General features: G+C 37.7%; 1 long non-coding RNA gene across 1 annotated transcript in view; it reads right to left on the reverse strand.

Annotated features, from left to right (window-relative positions):
* Window positions 1-15,213: 15,213 nt before the first annotated feature.
* LOC145804381 (uncharacterized) overlaps window positions 15,214-24,669 on the reverse strand; it is a 143,148-nt gene continuing 133,692 nt past the window's right edge. The window contains exon 2 of the long non-coding RNA XR_014345987.1: window positions 15,214-15,858. This is a non-coding gene — a long non-coding RNA (uncharacterized LOC145804381). The remainder of the gene's footprint in view (window positions 15,859-24,669) is intronic.

Here is a 24,669-nt window from a genome sequence, read left to right on the forward strand (position 1 = left end):
TTAGTTTAATATTTATTTATGGTGTCAAATCAAATTAAAATGACCAAAATACCCTTACCCAACATAAGAGATTTATTTTTTTATTTTTTTTCATAGGTGCTAATTGGTAATTTTACGGCTGCGTTTTTGGCACTTGCCAAATAACTTTTCTGACGTTTTTGACAGCCATTGTCCAAAAACATGGCTTTTTACCTTGTTCCCAAAATGACACTGAGAGGGTAATTTTTGGTAAAAATTGGGCCGAGCTGCGAAGATGAACTTTATGGCCCAAAGTACGAAGGACAAAAAGGCCCAATGAAGATGTAAACCTTACTCCGGTCCAAGAATAAGAATGTTACTCCGATTTAAGAGATAAAGTTACTCCAGCCCAGAAAGAGATGAAGATATTTCGATTCGAGGGTAAGTGTACTTCGGTCTGGAAGTAACTTGAAATTAGACCGGTCTTGAAGATATACCGGTCTTGAAGTTATACCGGTCGTAAATCGTTAGTCCGGTCCAAACATACCACGGGTTGAACAGGAGAAAACCGAGGTAAGGAGGAGTAGAGGGAGAGCCGAACTAAGGATAGCTCGGCCTACTCTGTGGCTCAACATAGCCAGTTTTACTTCAGTCAAGTGGTAGTTCGGCCATAGTGAAAACCATCCCACTTGGTTTAAGCAGTGGGGGGGGTGTAAAAGGATAAGCATTATCCTTTAGGAGTATGAATCCTAGGAGGACTCTGCATGGAGAAATAAAAGTCCTACTAGGATTGTGCCACTCGAAATCTATAAAAGCTCACAAGCATCACCTTGGGGGAGGTAACAACATAACACAACATACAATTTTGCTTTCTGAACATCTTGAGCTTTGTCTATTTGTTAAGTTTTCTGACTTAGGCATCGGAGAGGTTTCCGGCACACACCCGCCGGCTAGCTCACGTTTGTGTTTTCAGGTGACAAAGCGACGTCGTACGGAGGAGCGTGGACTTAGTCAACAGGATTATACGAGGAGAATTATTTCTTCCCCGTACAATTGGCGCTGTCTGTGGGAAAAACAGACAGAACAAAACCTCTTGATTAAAGTTTCTCCCCTTTACATTCAATGGCACACATTGAAGAATTGCCGCAGTCCGCCGTCGACGGACTAACTCCAGAAGGGGGCGCTAGGCGTGAAGGATTACCTTCTGTCCCTCCCATGGCGGACTTGGAGCCCCAAAGACATACCTCCAGGAGGGATGCTAGGGGGAGACGGACTCACAGCCCCCGTCAATCCCATTCTCAAAGTCCCGACAGGCAAAGACGGAGGATTGACCCTCAAGCTCTGGAAGATCGCGTGAAAGAGCAAGATGAATTGATAAAAAAGATGGCGGCGGACATGGAAACTTTGAAGCGCCAGATGAAGAAAAAAGAAGTGGCGACAGGAGAGGGGCGCAAAAACCAGACGCCCCCTCGCCACTCAGAAAATCGTAGTAGGAATACTACACCCTCGCGAGGAGAGAGCAGAAGCCTCAGAACAGGCGACACCCAATCCTGGTCTTCCAGGACTCGTCACTCCAAGTCTGAGAGGACGAGACCTGAAAGGTCATACACTGAAGGAAGCACCTATTGGCCTTCACATTCGCACCAAACTAGATCTAGATAGACAGAATTACCTAGATCATCCGACTTACGAACCGTGCTCGAAGAGAAAGCACGATGCAAGGAGGATGCCAGGGCAAGGGATCCACATAGAGTTTCAGCCTTGCAGCGGTTGGCTCCTCGGACGCATGGAAGCGTCGAGGTTGGAATGCCAATACCGCGCCCTGCCTATGAACCGACGAACAAAGCTTTGGCAAGACTACAAACTTCACCGTTTGTTCCAGCAATCGAGAACGCACCCCTACCATCAGGCTTCCTCCAGCCGAAATTCACCACATATGAAGGGAAGACGGACCCGTACTCACACCTAATCCACTTTCGCCGGGTCATGGCCGTTTACAGGCGAAACGAGGCCTTAATGTGCATACTCTTCCCATCAAGCCTTGGCGACCTAGGCTTGACTTGGTTCGAGAAGCTCCCAGAAGGCAGCATAGCCTCTTGGGCTCAATTGGCAGAAGCCTTCGTGACAATGTTTCGGACGAATACCAAAACTCCGGTGGAGATCGACCAGCTACTCTCCATCGACATGGGTGATAAGGAGACCCTAAGATCCTACAACAGTCGCTACTGGGAGACGTTCAATCAGATTGGGGACTGCTCCACCAATCTCGCCATTGCACAGTATAAAAGAGGCCTTCCAGTTGGAAACAGACTGAGGGACTTGATCACCATGACGCCACCCCTCACCATGGAAGCCCTGATGGAAAGAGTGCACCAGCACATCAGGGTAGAGGAGGACGGCGCACGTGCCAAAGCAAAATCTAGTGCGACTACAGTGCCAGAGAAGAAGACCTCAGCGAAGGTCAATACGGTAGACCGAAGTAACAGAAACGGACGTGGCAGACGTGATAACGGTGAAGACCCCGATAAAAGATGGTTGAGAATTCGTACTGCCATAACCACTGTGTTCAAGAAACCGATATATCGGATTCTTAGCGAAATAAGAGATGAGCCTTTCGTCAAATGGCTAGCCAAGCTGAGAGAAGCCCAGAAGGACTATGACGAAAGATCACGGTGCACCTTCCACAAAGAGAAGGGACACCGCACGGAGAATTGCACACCATTGAGACAACACTTGGAGGAATTGGTGGCAGCAGGCCACTTGGATAAGTACATCGAAGGAGGGACGCAACCAGCCCCCCAAGACCACAACAATCCCAACGGAATGCCAATCGACGCCCCACCTCAAGGCGTTATCAATGTAATACATGGAGTCTTTGAACCTGAGCGTGTATGCGAACTCAGGGGATCAATCAAGAAGGCTGAGCATTTTAAAGAAGTGTTAAGTGCACAACCTGCCATCAAGAAGGGGAAGACAGAGGCAACAAATGTTATGACCTTTTCGGATAAAAACTTGGATCGAATATACTGTCCTCACAATGATGCCCTAGTCGTCACTCTCCGAGTCAAGGATTTTGACGTCAAGCGGATTCTGATTGACCAGGGTAGTTCATGTGAAATCATGTACTACGACACATTCAAACAACTAAAGTTACAAGACAAAGATTTGGCGCCTGCAGTATCTCCCCTAATTGGATTCAACTCCATGCCAGAATGGCCCGTCGGCAAAATAATTCTTCCGGTTAGAGCAGGAAGTATAACAAAACAAGTAGAGTTCTGGGTGTTGAAGGTCCCCTCCACTTATAACATCATCTTGGGCAGAACATGGTTGCACGCCATGCGTTCGGTGGCGTCATCCTACCACCAGGTAATGCGGTTCCCCAACGACACCGGTATAATTGAAGAAGTATATGGAGATCAGATCATGTCAAAGCAATGTTTCGCCACGGTGAATGGCAGCCGCGCTGCCAAAGGGTACGTTCATTCGGTGAAAGAACCAGAAAGTAATGAGCTATTCGCAGACGTCGGCAAAGAGGCTGATCAAAAAGCGGTGGAAGACTTGGTGGCGGTAAAAATAGATGAGAAGAACCCGGATAAGTTCTTCTTGCGTGGCTCGTCGTTGTCCAGCACTGAGAGATTAGAGGTCTTGGAATTCTTGACCTCTAACATCGAAGTGTTTGCCTGGACGCCTTACGACATGCCAGGCATTGACCCAAACTTCATCAGCCACCAACTCAATGTCCACCCATCCACCAGACCAGTCATTCAACGCACGCGCAGATCGGCACTCCACCACGCCGAAATAGTGGCGGAAGAAGTAGGCAACCTGCTGGAGGCAGGAGCAATTAGAGAAGTGCACTACCCAAGATGGATCTCCAACACAGTTGTAGTGCCAAAGAAAAATGGCAAATGGCGAGTCTGCGTCGACTACAAAACAGTCAACAAGGCCTGCCCAAAAGATAGCTTTCCTCTACCAAGGATAGATCAACTGGTGGACCTGACGGCAGGGCACAACCGACTTAGCTTTCTGGATGCATACAGAGGCTATCACCAAATCGCCATGCATGAACCAGACCAAGAGGTCACATCTTTTACAACTCCAAGAGGATTATACTGTTACAAGGTCATGCCCTTTGGCCTAAAGAACGCAGGGGCAACATTCCAACGGATGGTCACCAAGATGTTTGAACCATTGTTAGGCAGAACAATGGAAGCTTACATCGACGACATGGTGGTCAAAAGCAAGGATGAGAATGACCATCTTAAGGACCTAGGTGAGATGTTTGAGATCCTGAAGAAGCACAAGTTACGCCTCAATGCGTCCAAGTGTGCATTCAGAGTAGGATCTGGCAAATTCCTAGGCTTCCTCGTGACCAACCGAGGTATAGAGGCGGACCCCTCTCAAATCAAGGCAATCCAGGAGTTGGAGAGACCAAACTCAGTCAAAGAAGTACAGCATCTCACCGGCATGGCGGCTGCGCTCAATCGGTTCATAAGCAAGTCATCAGACAGATTACGACCATTCTTTCAAGCTTTAAAAGCCAAGTTTGAGTGGGATGAAGAATGCGACCAAGCCCTGGAAAGCTTGAAAGAGTACATGTCTTCCCCACCACTGCTTGTTACTCCAGTACCTGGTGAAGAACTCTTTTTGTACCTAGCAGTCTCTCAGCACGCAGTTAGCGCAGTATTGGTTCATGCAGAACGAATACAACACTTGCCCATCTTTTATGTCAGCAAGACATTGTTGGGAGCCGAAACAAGGTACTTACCCTTGGAGAAACTAGCATTGGCATTAATGATGGCCTCCAGAAAATTGGCACACTACTTTCATGCCCACACCATAGTCGTCCTCACAGCTTTTCCACTAAAAGCCTTGTTTGAGAGGGCAAACTTTTCTGGGCGCATCTTGAAGTGGGCAGTAGAGTTGGGACAATTCGACATCAAGTTCCAACCCAGAACCGCAGTAAAGGCCCAGTCTTTGGCAGATTTCGTCGCAGAGTTTACTCCTGGTAGTCATCACATCTGCCCAGTCGACCTAACTGACACGACCGAACTAGGGATGGAAGTTGACGCCGGAATAGCGCAACCCCTAGCAGTTAGCACTCAGTCAGACTCCAAGGCAGACCAGACTAAAGACAGCAAGGAAGAAGCAAACCAGGACTCACCAACAGCCCAACTAGATAGCAAGGAACCGACAGCAAACATGGAGCCTGAAGAAAACACCATCCTGGACCCCACGACATCATCTGACCCCTCCACATGCTGGAAATTGTTCGTTGGAGAGATGTGGAAGCTCTTTGTGGATGGAGGATCCAACCGGCATGGTGCAGGACTTGGCATAGTCCTCATCTCCCCAGACGGCCTGGTTGTAGAGCAAGCAATCAACCTTGGCTTCCCAGCATCAAACAATGAAGCGGAGTATGAAGCGCTTCTCGCAGGACTCAAATCAGCATGCTACATGAAGGCCACCGAACTAATGGTTTACAGCGACTCACAGTTGGTGGTGAACCAAATTTCTGGTGACTACGAAGCAAAGGATGATAGGATGGCCAAGTATCAAGAGTTGGTCAGAACAGAGATCAAGAAGTTTGATGTAGTAAGGATAGAGCAAATTGGCAGGGAGGAAAACAGCCGAGCGGACGAACTAGCAGGCCTTGCCTCAATGGCAGATACATCCATCCCTCATCCATTACTCATCGACTTCTTACCAAGACCAAGCATAGAAGACCCCGAAGCAGAAGAGGTATGTTGCACAGAATTAGGCCCCTCCTGGATGGATCCCATCATCCTATTCCTAAAAGACGGCATCCTACCAGAAGAGAAAAAAGAAGCCAACAGAATAAAAGCAAAGTCGCAGCGATTTTGGCTATCTCCATCTTTGGCATTATACAAGAAGTCATTCTCAGGGCCTTACCTAAAGTGTGTTCATCCAAGCAAGGTAGAAGCATTCTTGTTTGAAATACACGAGGGGGTTTGCGGAAGCCATCAAGGCGGAAGATCGCTAGCTTACAGGGCCATTTCACAAGGTTACTGGTGGCCATACATGCAAGCAGACTCAGAGAAATATGTAAAGAAGTGTGAAAAATGCCAGAAATTCGCACACCAAATACATCAACCAGCTAGAGAACTCCTGCCATTGACTAGCCCATGGCCATTCGCAATGTGGGGCTTGGACATAGTGGGACCACTTCCAACAGCACCCGGTGGCAGAAAGTTCTTCATCGCAGCAACTGACTACTTCACAAAGTGGGTGGAAGCAGAAGCATTGGCATCAATCAAAGAAAAAGATGTGAAGAAATTCGTTTGGCAAAATATCATCACTCGGTTTGGCATACCAAAAGCCTTAGTTTCAGACAATGGCACTCAGTTCGACGGCAGAATCTTCAGAAGCTTTTGTGAAGAATACAAGATAGAGTTCTACAATTCTACACCAGCATATCCTCAAGCAAATGGCCAAGCAGAAGCATCAAATAAAGTCGTCTTGGATGGACTTAAGAAAAGACTGGAGAAGGCAAAAGGCAAGTGGGCAGACGAACTTCCCCATGTTTTATGGGCTTACCGCACCACACCTCGACGATCAACAGGAGAGACACCATTCTCCTTAGCCTATGGAATAGAAGCAGTAATCCCACTAGAAGTTGGCCTCCCCACAATCCGAAGCGAAAATTTTGATCCAGACTTAAATGAAGAAGCCATAGCATTGGAACTTGACCTTGCAGAAGAAAGAAAAGAAAGAGCGCTAGTTCACATTGCTTCATACCAACAAGAGTTAATCAGAAAATACAACAAAAAGGTACATCCAAGACAATTCAAGATCGGCGATTGGGTACTGCGCAAAGTAATGGGAAACACCTTGGTACCAGGAGATGGCAAGTTGGGGCCAAACTGGGAAGGTCCTTACAAGGTAGTTGGGTTAGCAGGCAAAGTAGGGGTGAGCATGGTCCGGATTGGACCGGATTGGAGTAAAACCAAAACCAATCTGTTATCTACGGATCCTGAAAAATTGGAACCAATCCAATCCATTTAAATCGTGGAACCAATCCGAACCAATCTATTTAAATACGGATTAGATCGGTTTAGGACTACGGATTTATATAATTAAATAACAAAAATATATATATAACACTTTATTTTCATAAAAATATAAATATAGCACCATATTAGTTTCACAATAGCAATATGTCTTTTCATAATAACGACAAACTGTTCTAGAATTTAAACAACCATAAAGAAACTAGTTCCACCATAAGTATTTAGACCATTACAAATTAACACTAAACACTAGCAAACAAAAGTAATAAAAGAAGATACTATGCAAGTTTAGGTTTGGATTTAAGTTTTATATGAAATAAGAGAAGATACTATGTAGGAGGGTGTATAATAAAAATATAGACTATTTGTATACGGTCCGGATCGGTTTCAATCCGGAACCGTGGGATTCAATCTGGAACCAATCCGTGAACTACGGATTTTTAATTTTTCAATCCGGAACCGAACCGCGGATTCAAAAAACCAATCCAAACCTACTGGATTGGACTGGACTGGATCGGATTACGGATTTCACGGATTCCTTGCTCAGCCCTAAGGCAAAGGGGCATACCACCTAGAAGACGAGGACGGCAAAGCAATCCCTAGGCCATGGAACACGGCCAATCTCAAGTTATTTTATTTTTAGCTTTTTTCTCTTTCAAAGCATATGTAATTTTTCCTTTTCCTCAATAAAGACTATAAATTCTTTTTCAGCATGAGTTGTTCTCTGTAAGAGTTAGCTTTAGTATAGATAGGAATATTGCAAACCCATTATTCTAAGTTAGCTGGAAAAACTAACTTAGAGGTTGGCTGGAATAAACCAACACCCTTCCTAAGCCCAGGATAAAGATCCAGGCTGCAGGACGTTTGGTCGGAATAACAAAACATTATTCTAAGTTAGTTGGGAAAAAAAAAAAACTAACTTAGAGGTTGGCTGGAATAAACCAACTCTTTTTATTCTTCAGCCGAAGTATGGGCATGGCTGAAGAGTGGTTGGCAGAAATAAACCAACTCTTTGTACTCTTCAGCCGAAGTATGGGTATGGCTGAAGAGTGGTTGGCTGGAATAAACCAAGTCTTTGTACTCTTCAGCCAAAGTATGGGCATGGCTGAAGAGTGGTTGGCTGGATTAAACCAACTCTCTGTACTCTTCAGCCGAAGTATGGGTATGGCTGAAGAATGGTTGGCTGGATTAAACCAACTCTCTGTACTCTTCAGCCGAAGTATGGGTATAGCTGAAGAGTGGTTGGCTGGATTAAACCAACTCTCTGTACTCTTCAGCCGAAGTATGGGTATGGCTGAAGAGTGGTTGGCTGAAATAAACCAACTCTTTGTACTCTTCAGCCGAAGTATGGGCATGGCTGAAGAGTGGTGGCTGGATTAAACCAACTCTCTGTACTCTTCAGCCGAAGTATGGGTATGGCTGAAGAATGGTTGGCTGGATTAAGCCAACTCTCTGTACTCTTCAGCCGAAGTATGGGCATGGTTGAAGAGTGGTTGGCTGAAATAAACTAACTCTTTGTACTCTTCAGCCGAAGTATGGGCATGGCTGAGGAATGGTTGGCCGGATTATCTCTACTCTTTATACTCCTCAGCCGAAGTATGGGTATGGCTGAAGAATGGTTGGCTGGATTAAGCCAACTCTTTGTACTCTTCAGCCGAAGTATGGGCATGGCTGTAGAGTGGTTGGCTAGATTAAACCAACTCTTTGTACTCTTCAGCCGAAGTATGGGCATGGCTGAGGAATGGTTGGCCGGATTATCTCTACTCTTTATACTCCTCAGCCGAAGTAATTACATCGGCTAAGGAGTGGTTGGCTGGTAAGCATGGTTAGGCTAAACCATCTAAAACCGAAATAACAGTTGGAATTATAGAAGACATTTCAAGTGTAAGCATACACATCAACCGAAGTAAGAGTTCAAGCAAATTTTCATTTCATTAAAAGTCAAAATAGGAACATAGGAGGGGTCGCAGCCCGGTTACAAACAAAAGTAACAAAAAGAGAAAAAGTATAAAGTCAAGAGAAAAGATCTTCAATTTCGGCGTCAAAAGCAGCATCAGTGTCAACAGGAAGACCGGTTTCTGGCGGCAGGACGTTTTCAGTCACAAGAGTGGTTTCGACCGGAACCACAGTTTCATTTGGATGATCAACAGTTAGATCTTCCACTGTGGGCTCCGGCCGAACTGTCTGATCTACGTTGACAACCGGAGTATCCTCAGAGGCAGAATCTTCATCAGAATCTGAGCCTTCAAGAAACCCCTGTTGCATGGCATTTGCAAATTCCAAGAGGGAGTTCGGTATAAAGTAGGCTGGAGGGTTGAAAACCTCGGTCTGTGGATCATGACCGAGCTTCTCAACGGCTCCCCTCCAGCCGCACTTAAAGAACAACTCCTTGGCAGCCTCACATTGCTTGACGTATACATCCTCCGCCTTCTTGAAACCTTTCTTCTCGGCCTCTTTCGCGCTCTCCTTTGCCTGGGATATTCCGGCGTCTTTCTTCTTTTCAAGTTTTACCAGCTCACGCAGGTACTTGTCCTTCAGAGCAATGGCAGTCTTTTGCTTTTCGGCTTCGGCCGAACTAACCTGTCCGGTCAGTCTGCCGATCTCACCTCGTAGCTCGGCCATTTCTTTTCTGGCCTCTACCAACTCGGCCGCTTTTGCCTCAGCTTCTGCCGCAGCCTGCCTTGTTACTTTCCTTAGCTCCAGCACTTTCCTATGAGTAATTTGGTTTTTCTGGATGGCCTGACAAAGCAGAGATTTCCACTTAGCCGAGGTAGAAGTTGAAAAAGAAAGTAGACCGAAATACGACCGAAGTCACTTACCAGGATCATGGATTTGGTTGAAGACCGGATAGACTTCAGTTCGGTGTTCAACTGTTTTTGATGGTGCTCCATGTCTTTGGGCAGACACACACTCTTGGCCAGATTAAAGGCCAACAGGTGGTCTTTTTCAACAACAACCGAGTCTGTGTCTCGGATGTCTCGGTTGTTGAAAGTAAGTTTTGGGGCCCAGTTGCCGGTAGTTCGGTCAGAGGGTTCTGGTTGGGGGCTCGGAGGCAAGCTCGGCGGAAGTGCAGGTTCTGCTTCATCCACCAAAATTTGTTCGGTTTCAGCAGTCCGGGCGCGCTTGGCTCGGCGGGAAGAGGACGGCTGTTGAGAAGGGAGGGCTACAACAGCAGGCTGCGGTTGACTGGGTGGCGTTACTTCGGGCCTGGTTGTTTCGGTTAAAAGAGCCCTGACTCTGTTCTTCTTTGCCATTTCTTCTTCGGCTGTAAGCGGGATTAGTCTGATCTCAGGCAAGGAGGGGTCTGGTTCAGGGGCGTCTTCTAAAAGGAAGTCAGTTACTCTGGCCTTCCGGCGACCGCTATATCGGTAGGTCGGTTCGAATTTCAACAACTTGGCCAAACTACGTTCAGGGTATCGTAGTGCGGCTCGTAAAGTTCCAAGGTTTGGATATCTATATAAGGAATGAAGGTGGGCAAAATCTGCGAGAAAAGACAACTGTTAGTCCGGTTGGAACATTAACACGCCGAAGTAAAAAATGCAAGGAAGAAGACCGAAGTTAAATTACCAGGCTCTCCTTTCTTCCAATTTATAGGTCGGCCAGGAATTTGGGCTTGAAAATCCTCAAAGTTCCCAGAGACCTAGAAAAAATCATCGTCATTTAGGTCTTTGTCCGGTGTATATTTAATTATCTTCTCTCGGCGGCGGCGTATCCTAAGGTAGTAAACCCACCCATCGTCCTTTGAGCCGATTGAATATTGATGGAAGATTTCGGCCAACCCAAGGTTTAGTCCGGCCTGACGGTTCAGTTCGGCTATCCCCATAATTATGCGGTATGAGTTGGTGGATAATTGGGTTGGACATATTCTAGTCTGCCTAAGAAACTCGCAGATCAACGGTTGAACCGGAAACCGTAGTCCGGTTTCTATGATGGATAAAAGGGTGAAGGGAACGAAGCCTTCTTTGTCCCAGAGAATGATGTCTTTTTCGGCCAGAACCAGTTGAACGTCGTCAGGTATATGGTAGTCTTTCCTAAATTCGGCTAGACCGCCCGGAGTATTTACTAGGTGCCTATACTTCCCCATTTATGGTATAATTTACAAATAAGTTATATCGGTGCAAAAATGGTGTTCGGTAGCTCGGTCGAGCGCACAAAGGAGTGTCTGGACAGCCTAAGTCTGCAAAGTAGAAAACAATGGGGGTTAAGCACAGATCATAAGACCGTGCTACAAATTAAAAGCAAGGCTCAGCAAAAATGGAAAGGTTCTATCTCGGTCCAGCGGAAATGATTGATAGCTCGGTTTGAGCAGTGTTTTTAGTAGCTCGACCTTGGCATATATCTCGGCGTATTGGCTTTTTAATCAATTTTTAGGCCGGTTCATCATCTAAGGGCAGCTCTCTGAGTTCGGTCTAAGAACTAAGAAAACTGGTTTAGCCCCAAAGGCCTAAATCGGTTGTTCAATAAGTTTTATTACTTCGGCTGAGCCTCTAGGGGCAGCTTTTCTGAGTTTGGTTTAGAAACTAGGAAAGCTGGCTTAGCCCCAAAGGCTGAGCTCGGTTGGAGACTGGTTCCTAAATTGAGGAGTTTAAGACTCGTTCGGTGGATTTATCTCGGTTAGAGTGTCTCAAGAGTTGATAACCTACTGAAACTACTGTTATTTCTACAAGTTCTAGTTCGGTTGTTATCTAAAGTGATCTACTTATATAGGACAAACAGTGTCCTAGCTCGGTTGCTACTTGATTTTGGATTCAAGACCAATTTTCTACAGAATAGTTCATACACATTAGTTCTTACTAATTTTTTCATAAGAGTACAAGAAGCAAAGCAGAAATGGAGGAAAACTGTTTCGCAAAAACATAGAAAGTAAGAAACAAATACATAGAACATGTACGAAAGCAAAAACAAGGAAGGAAAAAAGATTTACTTACCAGATTGGAGAGAAGGGGACTAGAAATGAAGACAGTGGCTGCAAGTGAAGAACACAAAAGCAGGTTGAAAAGGCATAGGCACGAAGAGAGAAGAATGTGAAAAGTGTGAGTGAATGATTCAAGATGAAGGGATGTTTTGTGAAAAGAACGAGCGGCAAAAAGTGGCGGGAACTGTACAAAATTTCCGTAGGGCGGCGTGACAGTTGGCCACGGCCTATCAGAGCTTGCCACGTGTCACTGGAAAGGGAAGCGTTACAGGCGCTATGATTGAAGAGACGTTTTGACCGGGCAAAACAGAGCTCGGAGTAAAATTAGCTCGGCTTAAAAGTTTAAGAGTTTTTAGCTCGGCTGGAGAGGCTAAAGTATTTTTAGCACGGCTGGAAAAACTTAAAAACGCCAGCTCGGCTAGTGGACTGGTAATCCCAATCATGCTATGCAGATGGAATTAAGGGGCAATTGAGAGGGTAATTTTTGGTAAAAATTGGGCCGAGCTGCGAAGATGAACTTTATGGCCCAAAGTACGAAGGACAAAAAGGCCCAATGAAGATGTAAAACTTACTCCGGTCCAAGAATAAGAATGTTACTCCGATTTAAGAGATAAAGTTACTCCGGCCCAGAAAGAGATGAAGATATTTCGGTTCGAGGGTAAATGTACTTCGGTCTGGAAGTAACTTGAAATTAGACCGGTCTTGAAGATATACCGGTCTTGAAGTTATACCGGTCGTAAATCGTTAGTCCGGTCCAAACATACCACAGGTTGAACAGGAGAAAACCGAGGTAAGGAGGAGTAGAGGGAGAGCCGAACTAAGGATAGCTCGGCCTACTCTGTGGCTCAACATAGCCAGTTTTACTTCGGTCAAGTGGTAGTTCGGCCATAGTGAAAACCATCCCACTTGGTTTAAGCAGTGGGGGGGATGTAAAAGGATAAGCATTATCCTTTAGGAGTATGAATCCTAGGAGGACTCTGCATGGAGAAATAAAAGTCCTACTAGGATTGTGCCACTCGAAATCTATAAAAGCTCACAAGCATCACCTTGGGGGAGGTAACAACATAACACAACATACAATTTTGCTTTCTGAACATCTTGAGCTTTGTCTATTTGTCAAGTTTTCTGACTTAGGCATCGGAGAGGTTTCCGGCACACACACCCGCCGGCTAGCTCACGTTTGTGTTTTCAGGTGACAAAGCGACGTCGTACGGAGGAGCGTGGACTTAGTTAATAGGATTATACGAGGAGAATTATTTCTTCCCCGTACAGACACATTGTCCCATAACATTCCAAAATCACACAAGAATTTCATTATTGCCTAAGCCGGACCCAATGTTCACATGGTTTGCCATAGAAAAATGAATAAATTATTGTCGAAAGGAATTATTCCTCAACATAATATCCTATGAAAAATGTTTAAGACTTACGAAACACTTTTTATAATTTGATTCACAATAATATAATACTTGTTAATTTTTAATTTGTTATATATTTATTTGTGTAGAGTCTATTTTTCTTATCATATTATTGTGAATAAATTTAGAAATCTAATTTATAGATCACTAACTTTACTCATATACTAAGGGACAAGTTTGTCTCTAGTTGGTGGTATTGTTAGCTCTTGCGGAGCTCATTACGGAGTTGATTTCAATAATTAAAATAGATTATTTTGTCAAGTTTATGTGTAGATCATTAAAAAAAAAATTAAATTGATCCGATAATCATATCTTTATAATTTTATTATATTTATTTGAAAAAAAATGATCTATTTAAAAAAAAATGATTTATTGATTTACTTTCTAAACCTAACCTAATGATGTGTAAAAGACATAATTGACTAATGATTATAAAATATATGACAGAGAGAGTTGTCTTAAATATTTTTATTAATTGTCACATTATTGTGTTTGAAAAGTGAATCTAATTTTTAGATTATAATAGCAATGTACCACCTACAATATAATGATAAGAGCCCCTAACGGAAGGAGTCAAAGTAAAATACGTCAATAGTTTAGAGAGTTTATTTATACGATTTTTATAGTTTAGGGGGCATGTTTAATTTGTACATTTTTATACTTTAAGGGCGTGCTTGATTGACAAGATTAGAGCATAGATTGAGATTATTAATCTGTGAGTCCAATAATCCTGTGTTTATTTTGAAATTTTATTTTAGGATTATTAATTCAATGGATAATTAACCAACAAATTTGTAAGATTATTAGTAATAGGGTAGGGATGAGATTATATATCCTGAGCTGGGAAATAAAATAAAAAGACTCTTTTACCCTTGATTAAAAATTAAAACACTTATTATTTTTATATAATTTTATATTTTAGAAGACTAAAAATAATTTTTTAAAATTTAAAAATATTTTTTGATATATATTTTATCATATTAGTTTATATTTTTTAAAAAAAAATTAAAAAAAAAAAAACCAAACATGACCTTTGTGTTTTTATTATTTATTTATTTATTTATTGGGAAAATTATGAAAATAGTCTCTGTAGTTTATACGATGTGTCAATTTGGTTTCTGTAGTTTCAATTTGCTCGATTTTGGCTCTTAATTTAACGGATTGTGTCATTTTAGTCCAATAAATAATGGTTAAGTTAATTTAACGAAAAATCAAACAATGTGTCAATTTAGTCCCTGTCAAAATTAAGAAAATTAAAACTACAGATACCAAATTGACACATCGTGTAAAGTACAGGGACCAAATTGACACATTGTTTGACATTCTGTTAAATTAATTTAACAATTATCATTTATTAGACTAAAATGACACAATCTGTTAAATTAATGGGCAGAATCGAGTAAATTAAAACTATAGGGACCAAATTGACACATCGTGTAAACTACATGAGCTATTTGTATAATTTATCCTTATTTATTTATAATTTTTTTTCAAAATTTGATAAAGTAAAGATTGTGAAGAAATATCGATGAAGAGTAAGTTTAAAAAAGAAAATAAATATAATTGTAATTCTATATTCATATTTTTTTCTTATTAAATATAAATCAAATAATAGATAAAGAGATAATTTATCTTACTAATTCAGTTAGATAGTGAATATCACACTAATTTAATAGAATTATTAATACATTCACTATGAATCTTATAAATCAAACATAACCTAAGAAACTAAAATTCTATTTCTCAATAATTTATGAAGTCTTTGCGCAAATACTCTTAAAATTGTAACTCTGTTATACTTGGAGAGGACAACCAAAACACACTAATAATAGATGCATATGAATTTCCAAGACCAATGAAGAAAAGTTGGATTGGTTTGACAACAAAGAAAGAAGTAGAACATTCATATGTATAATATATGCTTCTTAATCGAATAAATGATACAACAGGGGATAATAATAATAAGATGCTTACGACATCTAATCACACTGTTATTTAAAGACATACAGACACTATTACGATCACAAAACAAGAAAAATCAATAAAGAAGAAGCAAGAAGCCACAAAATTCTCCCATATGTTCCAGACTACTCGGGACATCACATGAAAAGACTGTTGCGGCTTCATCAATTCAATTCACTGGGTATTTGGATCTCGGTGGCATCGATCGCGGATGGTACAACGCCCCGCATTATTAAAGTAGATCCCCGTGCAATCGTTCTGTTTCGTTGGGTTGCATACCGGACCTCTCTGTGTAACAGCTACTATACCCAATTTTGGCTGTGAGTTAGGAACAAGAAACCTTCTAGTCGTCTCTGATTCCATCAAGAACTCTTCTTCTCCTTCTCCCTCATCTGCTAAGCATTCGGCAATGGTTGCATTGCACTCACCAGAGATCATCGAGTAGCCCTTTTTAGCCGAAGCTGCTCCACATATACAGAAATGGAGCAAAATCATCAAAAGCAGGACAAAAGAGAAACGGAGGTGGTATGGTTTGATCTTCATTTCAGTTTTCATCTCTCCCTCCCCTTTGGGCCTCTTCTCTTCTCTTGAATTTAGATATCAATTTCTTGATCTTTGTTTGGCAAAACTGGCATTTGTAGCGTGGAAAAAAGTCTTGTTACCTTTTTGGATAAGAAATGAATGGTGATGAATGCATTTGCTTTATTTTATTTTATTTTATTTTTATTTTTTTTTGGGGGTGAATTAGAGATACATTTTTTTATGATTTGCTAAAATTATAAATTATCCCTTATAATTTAAAAAATTATAAATATTTTTTTGTTAAAAAATTTTATTTAATAAAATTAATTAAAAAAATAAAATACATAATTATTCTCTTATACAATAATAAAATTACTTAAATTGTTAATTGAAACATATTTATAATATTATTAAAAATTATTAATTGATTTGATGATTTATTTATAAAGAGATAATTTGTTATAAAATTATAAATCTCAAAGAGTAGAATGTAATTTTTAAAATTACATTAAATAATTTATATTTTAATCAAATTTTAAAAGATGTATTTGTAATTTACTTTTTTTTTTTCTTTTTTTTTTTTTTTTTTTTTAGTCCAAATCCTCTTAGTGCTAGGGATGTAGTGTAGTGCATTTTATAGTGCACCAAGACGATGTCGTTTTGGTGCAACCAAAAACAAAACACAAAAAGCGAAGCTGAAGCAGAAGGCCCCCACTCCACACCCAACAGCTCCTGCCGGCAGCCCTCACCGCCTATCCCATCCAGCTCCGTTGATCCTTTCCAACCCATCCCCACCCCCCCCCCCCCCCCCCATCGCCTACTCTCGCTGTCTCTCTCTCCTCCGCCGGCCAAAGATCAAGAGAATCTGCAAGATCGAGAGAGAGATCTTCACCCTTAAAGAGCATCTCTGCTCCGGCTTCCTCTCTATCTCCCTCAAAACCCTTGCATAAAAATCTTTTCTTTTATCTTAAAACCACTTGTTTGTTAACTAGTTCACATTTTCAAACCATAAATTTTGAAGATCCGTTGATTTAGAGACACTGCTTGGATTGCTTTTTGGCCTTCATGTCCGAAAATTCTTGGAACTGGTATCTTTGAGAATCAAATCTACTATTGCATAATCTGTGTATAAATCATATGTTTTTGGAATTATTGTGAAACCAATGTCTGATTAATCTACATGAGAACAATCAACCATGATAGTATGCCAAACTGTTTCGTAAACTTGAAGGGATGCTCATTGTAAATGCTTTACAAATTTCTGCCAAATTTAATGATCAGGTGGATATCAATCATTTGATCAGTTTGTTCAAGAAATTAACATGTTGATTCTCCTGTGGAATATACTCATGGGATCCCTGTTACACTCACACTATCTCAGGCTTTTGAGTGCAGCAACCAGATAGGTTTGTTCATGGTCAGTATTGATGGGAAATCAACAAAGATCATCTCTGTTCAATTCAAAATTCCCCAAATCTCTAAGTTAAGCACGGAGAATACAACCAAAACACATTACTAATAGATGCATCTGAATTTCCAAGATCAATGAAGAAAAGTTGGATTGATTTGATTATATGATATACAACAAAAAGAAAGATGTAGAACATTCATATATATGCTTCTTAATCAAATAAATGATACAGAGCATGGGATAATAATAACCATGCTTGTGACATTTACGCTGTGTTTGGTTGGAAAATTTAGTAACGATTTAGAAAAAAAAAGAAATATAACGTGTGAAATTATGTGAATGATTGGAAAATTTAGTAAGGATTTAGAAAAGGAAAGAAAAATAACATGTGAAATTATATGAAATATATGTAAATTTTATTTACATGTCATCTATCTTTTTTATTTTTCTTTTTAAATCTCTTCTCAAATTTCTCAATCAAACATAGTATTAATGGAGGCGGTGTGATGTGAACTTCATTTCAGTTTTCATCTCTGCTTTTGGGCTTCTTCCCTTGAATTTAGATATCAATTTCCTGATCTTTGTTAGAACAAAACTAGCTCTGCCATTTTGCGTAGGACAATATTATTATTATTTTTCAATAAAATTTTCGTGTTTACATAAATGAGTTAATTTTGATTGCTCTGGTTGACGTGGGTCGCCTGGCTTTTAAAAATAAAAAATAATAAAAAAGGACCAAAGCAACTTGGCACCATGACACCGCAGCGTAGAATGGCAGAGGATCCAGGCAGCCTAGGATGGGGTAGTGTAGTCTAATAAATTTGGAAAATTTATTGAGCCGCTGGGGTAGTTGGTATTATTTATTAATAAAAAATTAGAAAAATTATAAACAAATTCTTAAAGTTTGAATTTTGTTACAAAATAAATCATGCGCTCTTAATTTTGTTAATTTAAATTTTAGTCTTTTGATTTTTTTAATCTATATATTCACTTATTTTTATTTAGTAAAATTGCCAAAAAATATATATATTTTAGTCATTAAACATTATTTTATAATTTGAATAGATCTCAGCTGTCTAAATGTCCTAGTAAGACAAATTTAAAAACCATCCTACTTTATTATAGATATATATATATATATATATATATCACAGGACATAAAAATTTTTTGTGCCTAAAATAACAAATACAATTAAAACAAATTTCATATAAATTTAAAAATTCAGAATTCAAATTCAACACATAAAATTTATACAAGTTTCAATTCATTTTAATTTTGAATTTATAACACTTATAATTAATCTAAATAAAAATAAATTTACCCAAATATGATTAAAAAAAACCCTAATAATTGAAATCATACATCCTAATTCATAATTTTTTCTTAATATGTAAAATTAAAAATATTACAATTACATCAATATGACATTGAAAAGAAGAAAAAAAAATAATAATAATTTACAAATAAAAACAAAAGAAAAAAAAATATAAATCACATACTTATAATAATAAAAAGATTAATAAGAGAAGCAACACTTTTTTACTATTCCAAGTTGGTTTGACTCCAAGAAAAACTCTACGTTTTTAATTAATTAATAAGACCGCGTGAAGCAAGTTAAAACCCTTCTTAGGTTTTTCTCCTTTCTGATTTCTGTCTCTCTCACCAAGAAAAAGAAGTGAACTTTTTGTTTTGTGAAAAGAAGAGATCTGGGCCATATAATGAATAGGTGGGGCCCACTTGACAATGACAAAAACAAAAGCCGAGGGGCATCTTTGCTTAAACAATGAATATATTATTAATATTTTATTTGAAAAATGACTTAAATCCCAGTGGGGTGCACGGGTCTTTCTTGATTGGTCAAATATTTTTTTGGTGCAGAGTCTTTTTTTATTGGTCAAAAAAAATTTTTTTTTTAAAATTTCAGCGGTGACAGGCTGTCACGTGGCGGGGAGGGGGGGGGGGGGGGTTGGGGGGTTTCACTTGGAGTGCCCCAGTGAGAGTCGAAAGCACTGCTGATTTTATTTTGAAGTAGTATATATTAATAAATTTTTTTATTTGAGTGGAGCCGTGGCCCCTGGTGGTCTATGTGTCGGTTCGTCACTGGTGGCATTGCAACACTCAGAGATCATTGAGTTACTTTTTTTTTTTAGCCGAAGCTGCTCAAGCAAGACAAAAAAGAAATAGAGGTGGTATGATTTCACCTTCATTTTAGTTTTCATCTCCCCCTTTCGGCCTTTCTGTCTCTTAAATTTAGATATTAATTTCTTGATATTTGTTAGGACAAAATTGGCATTTGCAGCATGAAAAAAAAGCCCTGGATAAGAAATCAATGGTCATGCATGGCTGTGCATTTTTTGTTTTATTTTGTTTTGTTTTGATTTGCATGTATTTTCTTTGGAAAATTTTATATATGCCTGTTATGTATTTTTGTGATGTATATTATATATTTTTATAGTAAATATTTTTTTTATAGAATTATGATAATTTATGAGAAATAAAGTTATTTATTTTGTGATAATATTATTATTTTTTATCTAAATATTTTTTAATAAAATATATAAAACATTACTATAAAAATATATAATTTCATTTCTAAAATATAAACTGTCATAACTTTATCAAAAACAGTATATAATATTTAGTAAAAAATATATAATATACATTGAAAAAATACATTAAAAAAATAAATATATTCCATGACATTACCCGTGTACTTTAGTCGATATAGGTCGTCTGTCCAAGTCAAAATCTGGGCCCAACCTCTGCCCTCTAGGATGGGGCAGGGGTTTTTAAGGTACAATTTAAAAATAAATTATATTTTTATTTTTTTATTTTTTTTATCATATTATTTTTTTATTTTTTTATATTTTTTTCCGTAAAAATATAAAAGGTGTATTTATTTAAGTCATCTTAAATAACTCCTAAATAAAAAAAAAATTCGGTAAGTCATCAACACATTTCGAGATTTAGGCCAAGTTTGGCTAATAAAAAAAAGTGTACTTATTTCATCTTTTTATCTTTTTTGAGTCACATCAATCAACATCTTCTCTCTACTTTTTCTATACATAATACAAAAAAAAGTCAAAAAGTACACTTATTTAGCCTTTCCAAACTTGACCTTAATTAAAATACGAGTTTTCTTTAAAGTTTAAAAAATTATATCTCATCCTTTGAAATTTATAGTTACATAACAAATTGTCCCCTCATTTGTTATGTTAATATAAATTTCAGGAAACAATTTATAATTTCTTAAACTTCAGGAAAAATCTGTATTTTAGTCAATCTCAAAAAAGTGTTGGTAATTTGTCCCATATATTAAGTGAGTAATTTTGCCTCTTACTTGGCTAATAATGATTAAAAAAACAATATAAAAATTTATTTTTTAAACTTAATTTCCAGATCCAATAATGTGTGAAGAAGATATTAATTGATAATTAAAGATATTCAATTATCAATCTATTATTTTTTTAACACATCATTAAATATAAAAAAGTGAATTTAACATTTAGATAGATCTAAATAGTAATGCTCTAAGAGCATCTCCAATGGTAGTAGGCATTTTACCTATCTAAATATTACTATAAAGTATACATTTTATTTTGCATGTCAACTGTTTCATGTTTCTACTCCAACCATGCTCTTTATTTTAGCTATTCATCTAAATACTATTAATTTTATAGAATGCCACATCAACAACAAAGATGGAGGGAAATAATCCTAATGATTAAATACATTTTGCCTAGCCTTGAAGGCTAGCTACATGTAGCTAGTGAATGTGAGCTGAGCCAAAATGCCTAATCATATGCCTAGTGCATTGGAATTGAAAAAAGTGAGTCACATTAAGTATTTTAACTAACAAATATTATATGCCTAGTGAGTTAGAGATGCTCTATAAAACTTTTATTATTAATTCTGAGCACCATGTGAATAGATATTAGCCGGTGATACTCCGAAATCATTCCATTATTGCCTAAGTCGGGCCCAATGTGCACATGGCCTGCTACAGAAAAATGCATAAGTCACTTCGAAAGAAATTTTCCAACATAATATATTAATAAGGGTCTCACTAATTTTAAAGGTTGCCAATAATACATATTAAATAATAAAAAATTATAATCTTATATATTATTTATATATTTTAAAATATTTTTACATATTTTAATATATTTTATATACTTTATGAACACTGACAACAATCCTAATGTCTGCCGTCATTAATTGCGGGGACCTCTAATTTGGGGACACCAATAACTCCCAAATGTGTGATTCTTCTATGTTTTTTTTTTTTTTTTCACATAGGATGATGTTGGGTTGTGGGGTAGAGTTTTTGTGGGGATCTCAATGCTCTTAATTAAGATCTCACTTAGTCCTGATTTGGTATTTATTTTGGGATTAAAAATCATAAAAAAATAAAATTGATTACAAAAGTCAATATGAGAAAATATTATTTTTTATTCATAATCATTACACTTTTTTTTTACACAAGTCAAAAAAATCCAAAAACAAAAATCAAACTAAACTAAAAAAATTCCGGCACAAAAAAATTAGTTATATTAGTCAATGCCAAACGAACCATTAATAGATAATATTTTTATTTTTGTTAATATATATAAACTTAACATGATAGTTCTTTTAAAAAAAAGTATGGCATTTTGTAGGAAAATTTATTTGAAATATTTTTTTTTTATGAAACAACAAACATTGCTTCTTTTTTTTTTTTTTCTTTTAAGTACATCGGAAAGTTATACAACAAACATTGCTAAAACACAATAACATAGCATAAGTTTACACATTTTCAAAACCTAAACATAAGAAAAAAGCTGATTACAAAATTCAATTTTATCAAACTAGGCAAATGCATTGTGGCTCCTTCATGCAATAATGAGGAAGCATCTTCATTTGTTGTAGCCAACCAGAAAACCAGAAGAAATGAACTAGTGTTGTACAAGTTACATGAATAACCCAAGGACACTAGATATCACCAAGGTAAAGGTAAAGGAAAAGGGCAAATAATTTTGCATGAAAGATTAGTTCATGTGACATGTGTGGCAAAGAAATAAACAAGTTATTGTGATTTTTTATGTGGGTTTCACGTGGATTTCATATAAATTAATGGATTATGATCTAAATCCTTTTTAATCATTCGGGAATATTATAGGATTATTGGCATTGCGTTTAATCCATGATAATGTTATTCGGATTCATTGGACTTATCACAGATTTCGTTTCGATAATTTAAATCGTTCATTTTGTAAAATTATTTATGTATATTATTTATATAAAAAAAATAAAATTAATCCGATAATTATAACTTGTTTATTTTATTTTGCTTTCTTGCGAAACAACATGAATGCATAGTTATTGATTACTCTTAGGGCAGGAATTGAAATTTCTTAGAAGCTTTGTTTAGTCATTTTTTAACTTTTATATGAGATGAAAAAAAAAATTAATATATTTAAAATAATTTTTTTAATTAAATAAATAATTATGAGAAAAAAATAATTAATGAATATATAAAATGTGACAACATAACTTTTTAACTATTTTAGTTAAAAAAAAAATTCTCCCCAAGTCGCAAGTCATCACTTACATACACGTGACATAATCAATTAACAACAATAATAAAAAGGAAAGTTTGGAGATTAATTTATATAAGTGTGAGATTTATGGAAGATGTGATAGAGATTAATTTATAGATAATTTCTAATTTGAAAAGGGTGAGTTTGTAGTAGAAGAAGGATTCCATCCAATCCAAATTTTAAACTGGAGGGCGCTGTCCAATCCCATAAAATATATTATGGATTCCATTTCAATGATTCAAACCATTTATTTTGTCGCATACTTTATATATTTTATTTATATAAAAAAATTATGTCAATCCGATAACTATAACTAATTTAATTTACTTCAATTCTTTACAAAAAAAAGGATGACAAAAAGACAAATCATATATTTTTCTGATGATAAACACAATAAAATAAACTAATAACAACTATCAAATCAATTTAATTTTTTTATAAATAAAATATATAAAATACTTGATAAAATAAATAATTTAAATCATCAAAACCACATCAACTCCTCCTTTGCCGTATTACTCATAATAAAATATGGCAACCTTTCTAGCTATACTTACAGTGGTGATAGATCCCACTAAAAATGGACCACTAAGCCAGCTCTAATGAGCTGACAGTTCAGAAAATAAAAAAAAATAAAAAAAAATAAAGAGCAAAACATCAAATCAATTAAGAATATAGTGTTTTTAGAGCTATTAGAGCTCATTGTTTTAGTGGTCTCAAACAATTTTCCTATACTTATACGCCAAACACCGTCTAAATGCTCCTCGTGCCATTATTGCTCGTCATTGTCATCCCACTGTTGGACACCTGTCCACCATTGATCTCAATCATCTCAATTCCATCATTGAACAAAAGGGTATTTTCGTCCTCAAATTCTTTGTGAGCACGATCACGTTTGATTCTCTCCTCCCCACTCTCCTGTAATTCCAACGCAAATTCAAGGGTTCATACCACATCATTCATCGAGAGCCATTTGATTCCCTTATCATAGAAACAAACAACTCACTGCAATCTCCCAAAATATCTTCAAACACACAGGAGCAATCTTACCGCTCAAAAATAGATCTGATCAAGCGATGATCCCTTCAGATGACACAATCCAGCCCATACAACTAAGGGGCAACTCAGGCGGGCTCGGACAGGTTCGGAGGTTGTCTAAACTCAGCTCAAGTTATGTTAAGACTTGTCGAGATCCGTCCAAACTCGAATTGTAATATAAGGTTGTCTGTCCAAACTTGATTCAAGTTAAACTCGAATTATTCGAGTTGTCTGAATTGCCTGAATTGTAAATGAATTTCAATTTTTTTTTTTGGCAGCTACATTATTAAATTATTAAAATTTAACTATATTTACATTTTTTTTAATAGAAAATCATTAATACCATCAAAACAAATAATTTATATAATTTAAGAGAGATGCCACTATAATAGTCTTTACAATTTATAAGTGAAAATAAAAAAGTAAGATTTTATGTTATTTGTATATCTAATATATATTCAATATGATTTAATAGTTTAAATTACTTTAATATCATGTAATGGATAATAATTTATATGTATATTTAATATTTTTATATATCTATATATGTATAATTCGGGTTTCGGGTTGCTCGGGTTGCTCGGGTTGTTTGACGTCTTTGCCCAAGCCCGTCCAAATTTAATTCGGGCTTTTGAATTTTTGCCCAAACCTGTACTAAATTTGAAAATATCTTGTCCAAACCCTAAAAAAATTCCGACTGAGTTCGAGTTGCTCGGGTTGAGACCGCCCAAGTTGCACTCCTACACACAGCCAAGCTGACTTGATTTCTGTCAGGCCAAAAATTATCATATAAATTAAGAAAATTATGTGACCACGTATTCATTCAATAAGGTT

The sequence above is a fragment of the Camellia sinensis genome, chromosome 1, assembly GCF_055761805.1.
Source record: "Camellia sinensis isolate YWXY chromosome 1, ASM5576180v1, whole genome shotgun sequence".
Classification (NCBI taxonomy): domain Eukaryota; kingdom Viridiplantae; phylum Streptophyta; class Magnoliopsida; order Ericales; family Theaceae; genus Camellia; species Camellia sinensis.